We start from the raw sequence: 18,032 nt of genomic DNA, 5'->3' as shown, positions 1-18,032 counted from the left end.
GCATGCTAATTAATTTAAATCACCTTAATGCATGTTTTACATTACATTTACATTCCCCGGGGATTCACTGTGCTTGACTTTTTTTACATTTGGATACAACAGTGGCTACACCATTAAAACCAGGGTAGGAGTACCTTGAGACATTGTTTTTAAAGAAGGAAAAAAATTAAACTCATTCTCTGTGTGAGAAAACACTCTTCAGAGAACTGCTTCTGTGTGAGTTGCAAAACACTTAATGTGTGGGTTCTTGAAATAGGCCTAGTATTCCGGAAAGAATACAAGAAACTCTTGAGTTTGAGAAATAATGAAAATATAAAAATTGAGGGTAGATATTGATATATGTGATTGTCAATAGATCTGAGATGTTTGTAAAAACGTAGTCCTGGAAACTATAATAATATTAATAATAATAAAAATAATAATAATAATACATAACTACATGAATAGAAAAATACAAATGTTTATTTCATCATTATTTTATGTTAGATGGTATTGACTAAATTTGTACGCTGTGAGTGGGAAGAGTTAACTAGAATGGGATAAATTTGGAAAATTGAAAAGAAGCTGAAAGTAGAGAACTAAGTATGTAAGAAGGACTAATGTTGAAAAAAACAGGTTGAGACGAGATGAGTGGACAAAAGGGCTAGGAAGAGATTAGATGAACACCAGTCCACACCTTAAGCCGTGTCAGCATCAACCATAGCCACCATCAGCCGCTGCAGCAGCCCCACCTCTCGAAGAGGAAAAAGATGGAATTGGCACTGTGCACTTACTTGTGCAGAGCTGTTATTGTGTTGCAGATTTGTATCCAACACAATGAAGATAGTTATCAAGTTAAAAGAAAGTGAATAAACACTGATACCATGGCTAGAGAGCGAGCTCTGTTTAGTTTTCAATTCTGATCTGATCGACCGCTCAGAAAAGAGGGGAAATCCTACATTATTTGGCGGCCCTTGCGAGGACCCTACACACAAATACCAGGAAATAAAAGCTGAAATTATTGTATTTTTATCTCAACCCCAAAATATTCAGTGTATTGCAAAAACAAAGGAATTGGCCTTGCTGTTCCCCCCCTGGAGGGGACTGAATGTCTGTGGAGGAATCGGGCCTCAGAAGCTGCGTTTGTGCAAACTTCATGTCTGAGCCTTCAGTCTCTCTTTATTTCTCACCTTGCCATTCTCTTCTCCAAGAGCAAACGAGATGGAGAAGTGAAGAGAGAGACTGGACAATGCGTTTAAATGTATTGGTATTGGTATAAATGTAACTAGACATCATGCTGGGGGCCGTGCTGTAAATGTCACCTGTTGAATCATGGGACGTGGTAGTCACATGGTCCCTACATCCCCCTGTGGTCTCAGGATGCGACTGAAGCCAGTATTCCTTGAGAGCACAAAAGTCAGTTGACAGTCCACAGGTCCTGAAGTTCATTTAGCAGGTTACAACAATCCATAATTGATTCACAAACATCCAGGCATTTATCAGCAGTTAACTAAACTGATCTAACACACATGATGCAACACAATGTAAAACACAAACGGTGAAAACATGGTCACAAAACATAAAAAACCTTGGTGAAAGGGTTAGTTGTTTTATTAGTTTTGTTAGTATTGGATTGTGTCCAGAAGGTGGAGCACCAACAGGTATGACAGATGACATAGGGTTCTAGGCTGTAGCCTTTGGTAGTCTGATGAGGTACATGAGGACTGAGGTGGCCATTTTCGAATTAGGGTGGCTTCCCATATTCAAGTGTAACCTGATGGCTCTGTCGTCAGAAAGGTGGCCTATTTAGGGAAGAGGTGTTAGAGGAGGTAGGCACGCTGGGGTCTGTGAAGACACCTGCAAAAGTTGGACTGTAGTCCCTATGTGCAATAATTTTACCCTGGTTCAGTTCGTGTTTAAAGAAGCAATGAAATTGTAGATGCAAGGTTCAATTTTACAGTATACTACTTGCAATCTGTGTTTGCTGCTGCTCCATGCAAATCAACATGCAAAATGACTGCTGTAAAATGATCTGTAAAATAGACCACCCCCCTTCGCTAGAAAAGGGTGTGTAAAAGGGCCAAGTCTTCTGCTGGGGGTCTGCCTGTGAGGAGACCACCATCAATCAGTTGTACTCAACATCTTTTAACGAAGACTGAACAAGATCAGATGGCTATTTGGAGGGGTTACTGAAGGCATACGCACTACTGAATGAAGGTTAAAGGCTTAGTTGTCTTTTGATCATGGCTGTTGCCTGATCAAACCATGGCAAGTACCTTGCTACCAACACTTCCCAGATCTTGGGATAGCTGGAATCCTCCATCAAATGAAGTTGTTGTTGATTTTTTATCGATCAGTTGCCAATGGGCAGATCGGAGAGAGAGTGGTCAACTTGTCTCAAGTAACTCAAGTAACTTTAAATTCTTGGGGTTCTTGGGGTCAAACTGTTGAATATCCTTCGCCATGGATTCTAGTTGTTCAAAGCAAAGACCTTGTGAAATTTCACCAGTACGACTATTTGGTGAAGGTCATGAAGTCATGAAGTCATGTCTGAGCGTGAATGCGTTTCATGCTGGGCTTGTCGTCCTTGGTTTGGTTTTGAAGCTGGAGCTGCAAAGCAGTCATTTTCCCAGTGGCTGGAAGAAGCTGAATTGTCGCTATCAGAGTACTGCACAGAGCTGTCACATATTCTCTCTGTTATAGAGGGGAAGCTAGGGGCATGAACATTGTGCATTGCTTGCCCAAATTAGGTGAAACTAATTCTCCTCTACCTTATTCACAGATTCTCTGGCCTCCGTATTCACAGATTCTGCAGTCCTGAATTAGTCCAACTGTCTCTCCTTTGCAGAGATGGACACAGGTTGGAATGGGGTCCCCCCTTTCCCTATCTAGGGAAGAGGTGGATGAACCATCGCAGGAGAAGTAAACAGCACTGTAATCTGAGAAGACTGAGTCTCCATCAGAGTAAGCTGTCAAACAGGGGTCTGAGAAACCTGAATGGAGTTGTGACCCCTGTTCCCCCAGGAGGAAGTGAGAGAGGCTGGGGGAGGTTTACAGAAGAGTGTGGATGTGGTAGCATTCTTGTGATATCTATGGTGATATCCATTCTTAAGCTATTCTCTCTGTAGGAACTGTCATGATATGCCTCTTAGTCGAAGTCCCCAGCATTTTGTCTTTCGTTTCCCTCTGTGCTCACCGTAGTTCTGAATTCTACTAATTATCTGTTTCATTGCTACCTGATTCCCTATTTCCCAGCTGTTAGTCATTGAATGTCGTTATCTGTCTATTTATACCTGCTTCTGTCTTTAGTTCAGTGCCAGATCACTGGTGTAGCGGACACCCCCGCAGTCCCCACGATGCCAGGGGATATCACCGTGTAGCCTTCAGTCAGCCAATGAGAATTACAAAAACATTTACGTTTATAGCTAAAATGTTTAGCAACAGTCACATCCGCTCCTTGTTTCTGCCTGCACCCTCTTGGCTGGCAGGCCACCAAATACAAAATGCGGAGGAACATTTTAGAGACAGTGTAGGCTATTTTACGCAAACATACACTGCCATTGTCAAACTCAAACACGTTTCATGCTATTAAAGAAGCTGCAAAGCGTCTTAACTTTCTGCTTCCCCATTAGCTTGTGCACACCTCCACTCCATACCGTTGCCAGTTCAGTATGAAGACAACTTATCAGCTGAGTTCCCAGCTCAATAATGTCCTTCAACAAATTGAACGCTGCTCTATTTACATTTTAGTCATTTGGCAGACGCTTTTAATCCAAAGGTTCTTCCACAAGTTAAAGCAACACGTCCATAACTAGTGAAATACACATGAAATGCTGTTCTAAACATACAGTCATCATAAGTGCAATTATACTTTTTATTTTTTTGGGGGGTTGGACAAGAGGGATAGGGATATCGGAAAGGGGGCGGGGGGGGGGTTAATCAGGAGGGAGGACTAAGGTACAGTTTGAAAAGGTGTGTTTTTAGTCTGTGTCGAAATAGGGGGAGGGATTCTGCTGTCCTGACAGTGGTAGGCAAGTCATTCCACCACTGAGGAACCAGAACGGAAAACAGGCGTGAACATGCAGCTCGACCGCCAGGTGCTCGTAGTGGGGGAACCATAAGACCGGAGTGGTCTAGCTGGGGAGTAGGGAGTGATTAACGATTGTATGTAAGGTGGGGCAGTCCCCTTAGCAGCCTGAAATGCCAACACTAGGGCCTTGAATCGGATGCGTGCGGCAATAGGAAGCCAGCGGATGCCAATGAGGAGTGGGGTGACATGAGCCGACCTTGGCTGACTGGTGATCAGGCGGGCTGCAGCATTCTGGACCAGCTGGAGGGGCTTGATAGCACAAGGAGGGAGTTGCAGTAAACCAGGCGGGAAATGACGAGCGCCTGGACTAGGAGCTAGATGGCTTTCTCCATCAGGAGATGACGGACCCGGCGTATATTGTAGAGGAAGAACCTGCAGGTTCTGGCAGTGGAGGATACTTGTGGAGCCAGGGTGAGGCTTTATCAAGAGTCACCGCAAGATTCTTTGCCGTATGGGAGGAGGAAACTACAAAGTCCTCAACAGTCAGTGAGAGGTCGATTGTCGGAGAGGACCCAAGATTCTTTGCTGTATAGGAGGAGGAAACTACAAAGTCCTCAACAGTCAGTGAAAGGTCGTTTGTCGGAGAGGACTTAGCAGGGATGTAGAGAAGCTCAATCTTGGCAAGGTTAAGCTCCATGTGGTGGGAAGTCATCCACACAGAGATATCAGCCAAGCAGGCAGAGATCTGTGTGGTGGCCTGGGTATTGGGGGGGAAGGAAAGAAAGAGTTGGGTGTCATCGGCGTAGGAATCGTAAGAAAAGCCATCGGAAGAGATAACAGAACCAAGAGACATGAGAAGAGGGAGAGGAGAGGACCAAGAACTGACCCCTGCGGGACTCCAGTTTGTAGAGGGTGAAGGTCAGAGACTGAGCCTCTCCAAGTCACCTGGTAGGAACAACCAGAGAGGTAGGAGGAAAACCATGTCAGTGCAGATCCTGTGACACCCATCCCAGTCAGCGATGAGAGCAGAATCTCATGATTGACTGTATCGAAGGCGGCCGACAGGTCGAGGAAGATGAGGACAGAGGAGAGGGATTTGGCTATAGCAGATTGGAGTGCCTCAGTGACCGCAAGCAGGGCGGTCTCAGTGGAGTGGCCACTCTTGAAGCCGGACTGGTTGGGATTGTGGAGATTGTTTCTGGAGAAGATAAGTGGACAGTTGGGAGCAGACCGCCCGTTCCAGAGTTTTAGCAAGAAAGGGAAGAAGAGAGACAGGCCGGTAGTTGTTCAGAGCAGAGGGGTCAAAAGTACGTTTTTTGAGCAGGGGAGTGACTCTGGCCCTCTTCAGGGAAGAGGGCATGGTGCCGGAAGAGAGGGAGGTGTTGATTAGAGAGGAGAGAAAAGGGAGAATGTCACTAGAGATAGATTGTAGAAGGGGAGAGGGGATCACCAGTCCATCTTGCCAAGTATCCCTGACATTCTTGCAGCAAATTGTTTGCTTGTGGCCATAGTAATGAGAGCTAACGTGTGCAATCTAGATTTAAGATTTTTAAAATAAAAACGGTGTTGTCTTTAAGGCATAATGTTGGAAGACCTTTCATTTTAAATAAGCATTTGTCATGCTTAAGGACTTCCTAGTTCGCAAAGGTCACTTCCTGTTTAATTCCTTTTTATACCATGAGGGAGGCTGTTGATTTTCTATTTTCTGTTTTTCTGTATCCACTGTATCCATTTCACTCAGCCTCTAAGATGGTGTAAAGAACCATAGTAAAAAACAAGTAAAGCTTACAATGACTCATCATTTTGCAAGCAAGAGTTTAGCTAGTTGGATAGCTGCAGCTCCTACACTGTTGTGAAGACAACAAAAACGGACACACAGTAACCGTGTTCTATTTGAGTAATGCAATTTTAGATCTATTTATAGCAATGACCTGTTAAATTAAAAGCAAACAAGCATGTTATTTATTTATGTGATGCACTGAATTAAGTGATTAGAATGCATAAATGTAATTCACTTGTAGGCTGTTCCTATAGCATCTACCCAGCCAAGAATCTAAATCTCTTTTGCAAGGGGACCTGAAAACGGATCAATTAGATAATTCAAGCAATTGTTAACCTACTGTTGCTACAGTTGTACATGTGGTTTACTGTGGTATAATTTCCCCTTTTTTTTTTTTTACTCCATATGGGAAGAGCCTCTTCAGCGAGGCCCCGCAGAATTGCACTATACCACTGTGCCAGATTGTTATATGCTTGTCACCACTTACTCTCTGACATGTGATCACCCTCTTGGCCAGCAAGGCACGCAAATGGGGGACCGCCGTCTGGGACTCTGCAGCATGACTCTCTACTCTACTTCAGGAGAGACAGATGGAGAGACGGGCATCCTGCAGACCCAGCCATGCCTGGCCACCCCTATCACCTTGCTCCACTGAGCCACCTATGCTGGGGGTCTCCACGCCCGAACCCATGCAAGTTAACCGCACTGGACTATTTATGAGAGAGAGACAGAGAGAGTTTTACTGAACAGTTATGTTTGTACTGTGCTGGGGCTGGACACACTGTTTCCCACAGTCCTGTAAAAGGAAATGCCTGTCAGTAAGCAAGGGGATTCTTACAGGCGCCTCCCTGAACATTAACCCCTTGGACTCTCGCTCCATATCATGCAGTCATTTCCTGGAGAGGACTTGCACCACCCGGGTGGGTCCTGATCGATTCGGGGGCGGACGCCAACTTAACGTGCCCCACGTTGGTCAACTGACTCAAGATCCCCACCTCTCTCCTTGACACGGCACTGCATACTAAAGCCCTGAATGCACCTGTGTGGATCCTGGTCTTGGGGAACCACCGGAAGGAGCTTCTAAATGGTAAATGGTAAATGGTTGGCGTTTACAGGTACAGTGAAATATTTCAAGCCTTTTTAATCAAAAATCCAGTATCTCAAAATATTAGAATATTATGTGTTATGGAAGCCCAGGTTGCTTTGATAGCGGCCTTCAGCTCATCTGTATTGTTGGGTCTGGTGTCTCTCATCTTCCTCTTGACAATATGGGGTTCAGGTCAGGCGAGATGGCTGACCAATCAAGCACAGTAATACCATGGTCAGCAAACCAGTTACTAGTAGTTTTGGCACTGTGGGCAGGTGCCAAGTCCTGCTGGAAAAGGAAATCAGCATCTCCATGAAGTTTGTCAGCAGACGGAAGCATGAAGTGCTCTAAACTCTCCTGGTAGACTGGCTGCGTTGACTTCAATCAACTTGGATTCTGTGCCTCTCCACTCTTCCTTCAGACTCTGAGACCTTGATTTCCAAATGAAATGCAAAATATTACTTTCATCTCAAAAGAGGATTTTGGACCCTTGAGCAACTGTCCAGTTCTTTTTCTCCTTGGCCCAGGTAAGACGCTTCTGATGTTGTCTCTGGTTCAGGAGTGGCTTGACACTAGGAATGCGATACTTGTAGCCCATTTCCTGGACATGTCTGTGCATGGTGGCTCTTGATGCACTGACTCTAGCCTCAGTCCACTCATTGTAAAGCTCCCTCAATTTCTTGAATCACCTTTGCTTGACAATTCTCTCACAGCTGCAGTCATCCCTGTTGCTTGTGTACCTTTTCCTACCACACTTTTCCCTTCCAGTCAACTTTCCATGAATATGCTTTGATACAGCACTCTTCAGCAATGTGGCTTATTCCCCTTGTGGAGGGTGTCAATGGGTATCTTCTGGACAATTGTTAAGATAGCAGTCTTCCCCATGATTGCTCGACCAAGTATTGAGTCCATAAATACTTTTCAGAAGGTCGACATTTCTGTGTTACAAATACTTTTTATATACTTATGTAATATTCAAATATTTTAGCTGTAAGCCATAATCATCAATCTTCTACGTCATGAAGTGTCTACCCCTGTTCTGCACACCGGGGAGGCACCTACTGACCTCTCCAATGTGCCGCTCGTCTATCACAACCTTCGCCAAATGCCATATCGCCCCTATGACTGCAGCATCGATTTCCTTCCTGCCACCATGCCCCCCAGAGGTTGCCTGTTCTCCCTCTCGGTTCCTGAAACAAGGCCATGGATAAACATATCAGTGACTAAATATATCAGTTTTACTGAAAACCCAGCTGCTTGCATGAAGTACGTTGACAATGAAAATGTATGGGGCTTTTCCAGCCAACCTGAAGAAGTTTGTTTTATTGTTACTGTACCATACGCTTTTCAAGATCAAGCATTTGAAATGCAAGCCAATACTGCTACAATTTGGCAGTCAACAAAATAAGAAAATATGTGCTTCTGTTGTGACGATTAAACGGTGACATGAACATTAGCTATGCTGAATCTGAAACGCAAGTTATGTTAACGCAACAGTGAACAGCGATCAGCGATCAGCTCCGGTGCTGGTAAACTGACTTACCTTTCCATATGAGTTTTCAAATGTCTGTTGAAATTTGACATCCTCCTGCATCTTTTATTTTAATTCTCCACATTTTGCTAGTTGCAATCATTTTGTTTGGCTTGGTGTGCCTGAATTATTTAAACTCAAAGGCCAGTCCTTATTGACAAGTCCGTGTCGAGTCTCAAGTCATTTTTGGACGAGTCCGAGTCAAGTCTGGAGTCTGTGTATGTGCAACTCAAGTGTGACTCGAGTACCCATCTCTGCTTCACACCCCTAATAAAGGGCATCAAGAATAAAGTTTAAATTTTATAAAGAACAAAAAATGAACTGTATATTGTTGCAAGAGACTCACTCCACAGATATGGACACAAATTTCTGGAGACAGAATTGTGGGGATGTTGTTTATTTTAGTCACGGATCTTCAGACTCTGGTTTAATGATTTTGTTTCATCGTTAAGGATGTATAATTGCTCATAAACAAAATAACATTACATTAATGGCATATGGCAGATGCTCTTATCCAGAGCGACGTACAATTGATTAGACTAAGCAGGAGACAATCCTCCCCTGGAGCAATGCAGGGTTAAGGGTTAAGTGTAATATACGGCAATTGTTAGATTTATGCTCACTGAAAGAGGGATGGGGTATTTGTTAATGTAACAGATCATGTGGGTAGAGACTTCAATATTGTGCCAGATGAATGGCAAGATCAGCTTCCTTGTCATGGCCACTGTAGCTATAATCACGATATAATGGCAGACAGGACAATAGCAAATCCTAATATTCTAAAATATACATAGTTTAGTGCATTTGGAAACAGGCAATGCAGGCAAAAAACTGTGACATTGCTGCTACTCCTTTAACACATATTTTTTTACACATGCTTTTTACATATCATTGCATGTATCTAACTCTAAGAATGTGACTACTATTAGATCCCATTGGAAATGTAATAATAATTTAGCTACTTAATTATAAAGTTTTTTTGGAACAGAGTGAAGTCCTTTAAAATTAAGTTACGATGTTAGAAATGCCCTCAATGAATAAATGGAAACGGTTTAAATTTAGGGCTAAGCAAATAGCTGTTGAAATGTCAAATAATTTGGCACAACAGAAGAAACTGGAGCAGGATAAGTGAAATCTCTTCTGATTCAAATTGATAGCTCTTACACTGACAAGGCTAAATGAGTGTTTATGCTTTGCTTTGTATTTCAAGCCATATGGCTACAAGTATACCTCCTACTTCTGTTAATAAATGGCCACTTATCAGAACATCAAAACATCATCAATTCAGCAAAATCTTATTACTCTGCCTCAGATTGTGCTTCACTATTCATCACGTTAGATGACCATAGAATACAGATAGATGACAATTATAGGGAATATATTCAAATGGCTAATCGGAAATCCCCAGGAATGGATGGACTGACTATTGAGTTCTTTAAACACTTTTGGTCAGATATTGGACTTTTATTACATAGCTTCCTTGTGGAATGCATAAATAAATTCAGTTTATCGCCCACAATGAGAACAGGTCTTATAACTCTCCTCCCAAAGCCTAATAAAGATATTCTCCCTTCTGCATTTTTTTTTTTTGCGTCGAAATAGGGGGAGGGATTCTGCTGTCCTGACAATGCAAGTCATTCCACCACTGAGGAGCCCAGAACGAAAAACAGGCGTGAACGTGCAGCTCGACCGCCAGGTGCTCGTAGTGAGGGAACCATAAAGCGACCAGAGCTGGCAGACCAGAGTGGTCTAGCTGGGGAGTAGGGAGTGATTAAGGATTGTATGTAAGGTGGGGCAGCTTGAAATGCCAACACTAGGGCCTTGAATCGGATGCGTGCAGCAATAGGAAGCCAGTGGAGGCCAATGAGGAGTGGGGTGATATGAGCCGACCTTGGCTGACTGGTGATCAGGCGGGCTGCAGCATTAAAATAAACAACTTACCTTTGTTCCAACCCTGATGGGTAAATATCATATTCATATATATGTAAATGGTACAATGTTAAGCCCTCTTTTTCTTCTTATAAACAAATTAAAAAACAACTTATCCTCCCTCAAATTGAAGAAGGTAAAACAACAGAAATGTTATATCAGTCATTAATATGTATTGTGTATTTGCTCTGTCGTCATAAAGTTTCCTTTCAAATGTTTTTTTTTTTTGTTGTTGTTGTAATGACTTTATTGTGCCCCCTTACATTGTGAAGCTCCGTTTATAGCGACAGTGCCTTCCAAAAGTATTGGAACAGCAAGGCCAATTCCTTTGTTTTGGCAATACACTGAATACATTTGGGTTCAAGATAAAAAGATGAACACGAGACAAGAGTTCAGAATTTCAGCTTTTATTTCCTGGTATTTACAGCTAGATGTGTTAAAGGTACAATAAGTAAGATTTTTGTGTTAAAACATTGTTACAAGACCATTGTATATCCCTTCCTAACTGTACCATAATTCAAGCTCATTAGTTGAAAATTGATTCTAATTGCCACTGCCAATGGCTTTCAACATCAGCATGTTTCCAGAGAAGGGGGAGGGATAAACAGGGTTGTGGTTTGAAGGTGTTTGTTGCTGCTATTCCTCTCTTGACCGAAGTCCGAAATTACCTTTTGTACCTTTAAACTACTTAGAACATAACACCTTTGGTATCAGACCACCCAATTTTTAGGTGAGCGAAAGTATTGGAACAGAGAGTATTTAAGTAAATGAAAGTAAATAAACACTTAATATTCGGTAGCATATCCCTTGCTTACAATAACTGCATCAAGTCTGGGACCCATTAACATCACCAAACTGTTGCATTCTTCTTTTGTGATGCTTTCCCAGGCTTTTACTGCAGCCTCTTTGAGTTTTGGGGGGTTTGTCCTTTCAATCTCCTCTTCAGGAGGTGAAAAGCATGCTCACTTGAGTTAAGGCCACTCGGAAGGCTGACTTCATCCCTGCGTATGCCTCCCTCCAGTCCCTACAATTCCTTGCCCTCACGGAGACCTGGATCACACCTGACAACACCGCCACTCCCGCTGTCCTCTCACCCTCCTTCTCCTTCTCGCACACTCCCCGGCCTTCCGGCCGTGGCGGTGGTACTGGTCTTTTAATTTCCCCCTCATGGAAATTCTCTGTTCTCCCCCTCTCTGACCTGTCCATATCCACTTTTGAATTCCATTCTGTTGCAGTATCCTACCCTACTAACCTTTTCATTGCAGTTATCTACCGTCCTCCAGGGCCCCTGGGAAACTTCCTTGATGAGCTAGACACCCTTCTCAGCTCCTTCCCTGAGGATGGCACCCCACTGATTCTCCTTGGAGACTTCAACATCCACCTAGAAGCCTCCCAGTCTGCTGCCTTCCTACCGCTAATCCACTCCTTCGGCCTCTCCCTGCAACACTCTCCTCCAACCCACAAGGCGGGCAATGTCCTAGACCTTGTCTTTGTGAGGAACTGCTCATGCTCCGATTTCACGGTTTCCCCTCTGCATACATCTGATCACCACTTCATCTCCTCCTCCCCCTCCTCCCACCCACACTTCCTCAGCCCGCCGTAACCTCCGCTCCCTCTCACCCTCTTCCTTTGCCAGCACCGTCACCGCCTCACTCCCCCCTCTCGAATCCTTCTCCAAACTCCCCGCTGACTCTGCATCTGCCACCCTCCTTTCATCTCTCTCCTCCGCCTTTGACTCTCTCTGTCCCCCTGTCTCAAAGCCACCTTGCACATCCCCTCCCAGTCCTTGGATATCTGACACCCTCCGTACCTCCAGGGCCAGCCTCCGCGCAGCGGAGAGGAAGTGGGGGAAATCCAGAGACGCTTCAGACCTCATGACTTACCAGTCTCTCCTGGCGGCATTCTCTTCCGATGTCACTGCCGCCAAAGCAAAATACTATCAAACACAAATTCAGAACTCCGCTTCTAACCCCCGGAAACTTTTCTCCATTTTCTCCTCTCTCCTCAACGCACCGCCTCCTCGTCCTCAGTCCTCCTTCGCTGCTGATGACTTTGCTGATTTCTTCGATGAGAAGGTCACAGTCATCCGCAGATCCTTTACAATCACCGCCTCCCTCACTGTGCCCTTCCCCCCCTCTAGGCCCATCCCTTCCTTTTCCACTTTCTCCCCCCTTACAGACTCTGATGTTTCTCAACTCCTGCTCTGCCACCGCCCTACAACCTGTGCCCTTGACCCTATCCCCTCTTCTCCAAACTATCGCACCTGACATTCTCCCATTTGTCACCTCCCTTGTCAACTCCTCCCTGTCTTCCGGCTGTTTTCCGGCATCCTCCAAGAGGGCCCACATCACTCCGCTGCTAAAAAAGCCTACCCTGGATCCCTCCATCATCCAGAACTACCGCCCGGGATTCTCTTCTTCCTTTCCTTTCTAAAACTATAGAACGAGCCGCTTCTACTCAACTTTCTTCCTTCTTTTCTAACAACAACCTGCTAGACCCCCATCAGTCTGGCTTCAGATCGGGCCACTCGACAGAGACTGCGCTCCTCTCCGTCAGTGAGTCACTCCATGCCGCACGAGAAGCCTCCCTCTCCTCTGTTCTCATTCTTCTAGATCTCTCTGCTGCCTTCGACACTGTGGATCACTCCATCCTCCTGTCTGCCCTGTCAGCAACGGGCATCTGTGGCACAGCCCTGGACTGGATTGAGTCCTACCTCTCTGGTCGCTCCTTCCAGGTTGCCTGGGCTGGTTCGGTATCGACACCTCGGCCCCTCGCCACAGGAGTTCCCCAGGGCTCAGTCCTTGGCCCGCTTCTTTTTTCTCTTTACACTCGCTCCCTTGGCCCTGTGATCACTGCACATGGGCTATCCTACCACTGCTACGCGGACGATACCCAACTCTTCGTCTCGTTCCCGCCGTCTGATACGCAGGTTTCAGCCCGTATCTCTGCTTGCCTGAGGGACATCCAGAGCTGGATGGACAACCACCATCTAAAGCTCAACCCAGGTAAAACTGAAATGATATTCATCCCTGCTAATACCTCTCCCCATCTGGATCTCTCCATTTCCCTCGGGGATACCACACTCACGCCGCCACCCAGTGCAAGGAACCTCGGCGTGGTGATGGACAGCAGACTGTCCCTTTCCGAGAACATTGCGGCGGTGACCCGGTCTTGCAGGTTCTTCCTATACAACATACGGAGAATCCGCCCCTTTCTCACCCCCTACTCGACCCAGCTCCTGGTCCAAGCGATGGTTCTGTCCCGCCTGGACTACTGCAATTCCCTCTTGGCTGGCCTCCCAGCGTCCGCCATCAGACCCCTCCAACTCATCCAGAATGCAGCAGCTCGTCTGGTCTTCAACCTTCCCAAATACTCACATGTCACCCCCCTGCTTACTTCCCTCCACTGGCTGCCTGTCATGGCTCGCATCAAATTCAAAACATTGGTGCTAGCCTTCCAAGCAGTTAAAGGGTCTTCCCCAGCTTATCTGAAAAAAATCATCAGACCCTACACCCCTGCCAGACCTCTTCGTTCAGCCTCCACAGGCCGCTTGGAACCTCCCCCTCTCAGAACCTCCACCTCACGCTCACGACTACTGTCTGTTCTGGCTCCACGGTGGTGGAACGAACTCCCCGTTGAGGTCAGAACTATAGAATCTCTCCCCACCTTCAAGCGCAAGCTGAAGACACACCTCTTCAAGCAGCACCTCTCCCCATCCCTCCCTACCTCCCTGTGAACCTTAATTGTTGTCTCTGTGACTTGCTTTGTGTATCGGTATTTTTAGTTGGCTAGGTAAGCAGTGTTTGGATAGTTAACTTTGGTCACTTTTGCTGTTTGTTTGTTCAAAAAAAAAAAAAAAAAATTGGCCCTTGTCCTTATCTTTGTTGTACAGGTAGCAATTGAAATTGTACTTCCCTCTAGGGTCTTTCAGCGAACTTATCCCTGGTTATGGGTATGCACTTTGTTGTACGTCGCTCTGGATAAGAGCGTCTGCCAAATGCCAATAATGTAATGTAATGTTAAGGTCTGATGGTTGACTTGATAGCCAGCCTAAAACCTTTTTTCCACAAATGAAGTGTTTTTTGGGTCATTGTCTTGCTGCATGATGAAGTTCCTCCCAGTTAGTTTGGACACATTTCTCCGTAAGTTGGCAGACAGGATGTTTTTGTAGACTTCTGAATTCATCCTGCTGCTACCATCAAGAGTTATATCATCAATAAAGATTAGTGAGCCCACTCCAGAAGGAGCCATGCAAGCCCAAGCCATGGCACTGCCTCTACCGTGCTTCACAGATGAGCTTGTATGTTCGTGATCATGAGCAGATCCTTGCTTCCATCACTTTGGTAGAGATCATCAGTCCATAAAACTTGGTTCCACAACTTTTGTGGCTCATCTCTGTACTTATTTGCAAATTGTAATCTTGCCTTCCAATTCTTAGTACTGATGAGTGGTTTGCATCTTGTGATAAGCCTCTATATTGCTGCTCTCTTCAAATGGTTGATTTAGATACCTTCACCCCTGCCCTATAGAGATTGTTTGTGGTGTAACAGACTGATGTTTTGGGGTTTTTCTTTTCACAGCTCACAATGTTTCTGTCATCAACTGCTGTTGTTTCCCTCGGTCGACATGTTGAGTGAAATGTATTCCTCCATACGATTGTGAGTAGAAAAATGAATGCAGGTACGTCTTTGTTTCAAATAGATTGTTGAATATAGTAGAGGAACTAATGGTTCTGTTCCCCAAGTACAGATCAACAAGAACTAGCAAATAAGGGAGAATGTCAACACTTATACCCTGTCCCTCAATGGAGACAGTGGAACAAATGGCCATTGTCATAAATTAAAACACATCACAGGAGTGGGGAGGGGGTGATTAGATCTGGTGAAGGGGTAAAGTGATTAGATCTGGTGGGGAGGTAAAACAATGTGTGGGGAAAGGGGTTGAGGGAGGGGGTAGAGGATATAACCGAGAGGTACTGATCAAAGAGGTACATTTCACAGGATTGGGGGCCAGATAGGGTTGTAGATTGACCAAACAAAGTGAGATGCTTTGGGGGGGTCGGCTGTAGTGGACTTGCCTTCCATGTTTTCCAACAATGTATGGTGTCTGTCTGCTATTTCGTGTCTAGGAATCTCCAATTTGTCGAAAAACATCTTCACAAGGGAAAAGACACCACGGCTGTTCAGGAAAATCAGACTTTATTTAGCACAAGTGCATGAAGCCGGACCAAAAACATGGGCCTGGACTGCCATTTTTACACCCATTTTATACACCATTTTATTCATTCTCGCCAATCACCCACACTGTTCTTATCTTAACTCCTCCTAATCCATCAGCTGACTTGGCAGCGCTACCTTCTCGGTTCTGAAACCATCGTGGCGAATTGCCCTATTGATTTCCAAAACAAAAAAGGATTTTATTACATACATCTTGCTTTGTAGGCTGTATTTTTAACAAAATGGAATCATTAACATAGGAATCTGTCGTGTCTAGGAAACGACAGAGTCCAAATCTTCAATTTGTTGAAAAACATCTTCACGGGGGAAAAGACGACACCACGGCAGCAAGTTCTTCAGGAAAATCTGACTTTATTAGCAGCAGCGCATAAAGCCGGAACAGTTCTCCAGAACAGAACCCCGACTGTCATTTTTACACCCATTTTATACACAGTTACTCCACCTACAACTCCTCAAACCTCATTCTGGCAAATCACCCACACTGTTCTTATCGTAACTCCTCCCAATGCTCCTCCCACAACGTCATTGTGGCAAATTGCCAATGGTCCTTATGCTCTGCCAACTCTGTACAAAGTTCAGGGCATTCTGCCAACTACGAACAAAGTTCAGGATTCCCCCTGTCCTCACTTCACCCCGCACCTGCTCTTGGCAAACTACCAGACCTCATAAAGTTCTGGATGCCCCCCCTCTAACACACACGTCATCCATACACGTCACTCTGTATCTTTCGCTTTCATAAGACAAACTACGCAGCAGTAATCATTGAAAATATACAGACAAACTAAACATTTCATTAATATTCACTTCTAATGTACTTTTGTAATATACAGACATACTAAACATTTGATTAATTATTCTCTTCTAAGGGAGTAAATGTACATTTCATTCTTTGCATTCTTTGCTCTCATTTCAACAGTTTTCACTGTGGTTTCTTGCGTTTTCATAAGCTCAGCTATAATTAATGTTCTAGGTCAAATAGATACACTTCTGGCATAAAACATTGAGAGTCCCGGGGAAATCAGCTGTACAGTCATATCTTGCTCTGCCCGTGTCCTTGACAGTTCGAGACGCCTCCCCCCCAGCTGGCTGCTGTGTAATTCTAGCACAATTTAGCAGTTAATCAGTTTGAAACTATTCAGGGTACATAGAGAGTCGAGAGTTTTGGAGGAACCAGCCTGCTCACTAAGGTGGAGTCTGATTTTGACTTGTGATTGTTTATCATGCTTTTAGGAGGGAGATCTTTTGTTCTGTGAATTTTCCCCTACAAATCATATAAAACACGGTGCTATTCACTATATAGTGTTTTCCAGAACTTTGTACGACCTATAGATCGTTTTTGGTACTTTTTGCAGCATAATAATAATTTTTGGTACTTTCCACTTCATATGAATTATTTTACTCAACTTTAGATTACACATGGGTCACTTATGCACTTCTAACACAAACTTATCAGCAGTAAATCATTGAAAATATACAGACATACTAAACATTTGATTAATTATTCTCTTCTAAGTGAGTAAATGTATGTTGCATTCTTTGCACTCATTTCAACAGTTGTCACTGTGGTTTCTTGCGTTTTCATAAGCTCAGCTATAATTAATGTTCTAGAGTCATTTGATTTGATAACAAGCAGCGTACATGGGATATATTGATTATAAGTCACTTGCATATAGATACACTTCTGGCATAAAACATAGAGTCCCGGAGAAACCAGCTGTAAAGTCATATCAGTCCTTGACTGTCCACATAGTTCAAGATGGGTTCACTGTGTAATTCTAGCACAATTTAGCAGTTAATCAGTTTGAAACTATACAGGGTACATATCATACTTTAATATGGATATATTAATACACTTTTAGCATACATTGTCAAGAGTTTTGGAGGAACCAGCCTGCTCATCAAGGTTGAGTCTGATTTTGACTTGTGATTGTTTATCATGCTTTTAGGAGGAAGATCTTTTGTTCTGTGAATTTTCCCCTACAGCTATCCCCAATGTTTTTGCAATGGATTTCCCCTCTTTTCTAAGCTTTAAAATGGCTTGCTTTTCTCCCAAAAACAGCTCTCTGGTCTTCATGATGGTTTATCTAACACAAATGCAGTCTTCACAGGCAAAACCCAAGGCTAAAACATTATATGTTTATTTTTTGTTAAACCGATCTAACAGGACACATCTGGGCAACAAGAAACACCCGTCAGTCACATTTTCCAATACGTTTGCTCACCTAAAAAATGTGATGGTCTGATATAAATGGTGATATGTTCTAAATTGTTTAACAAATCTGGATACAAATACCAAGAAATAAAAGCTGAAATTGCGATTTGTCATCCCATCGGATCTTTTGACCTCAAACTCAATTGTCTTCAGCGTATAGCAAAAACAAGGATTTGACCTTGCTGTTCCACTACTTTTGGAGTGGACTGTATTTTTTTTACTTCCGGATACTCTTCCTGGAAGGGAA

The sequence above is a fragment of the Conger conger genome, chromosome 7 (assembly GCF_963514075.1).
Source record: "Conger conger chromosome 7, fConCon1.1, whole genome shotgun sequence".
Taxonomy (NCBI): domain Eukaryota; kingdom Metazoa; phylum Chordata; class Actinopteri; order Anguilliformes; family Congridae; genus Conger; species Conger conger.
This window is presented reverse-complemented; position numbering follows the sequence as displayed.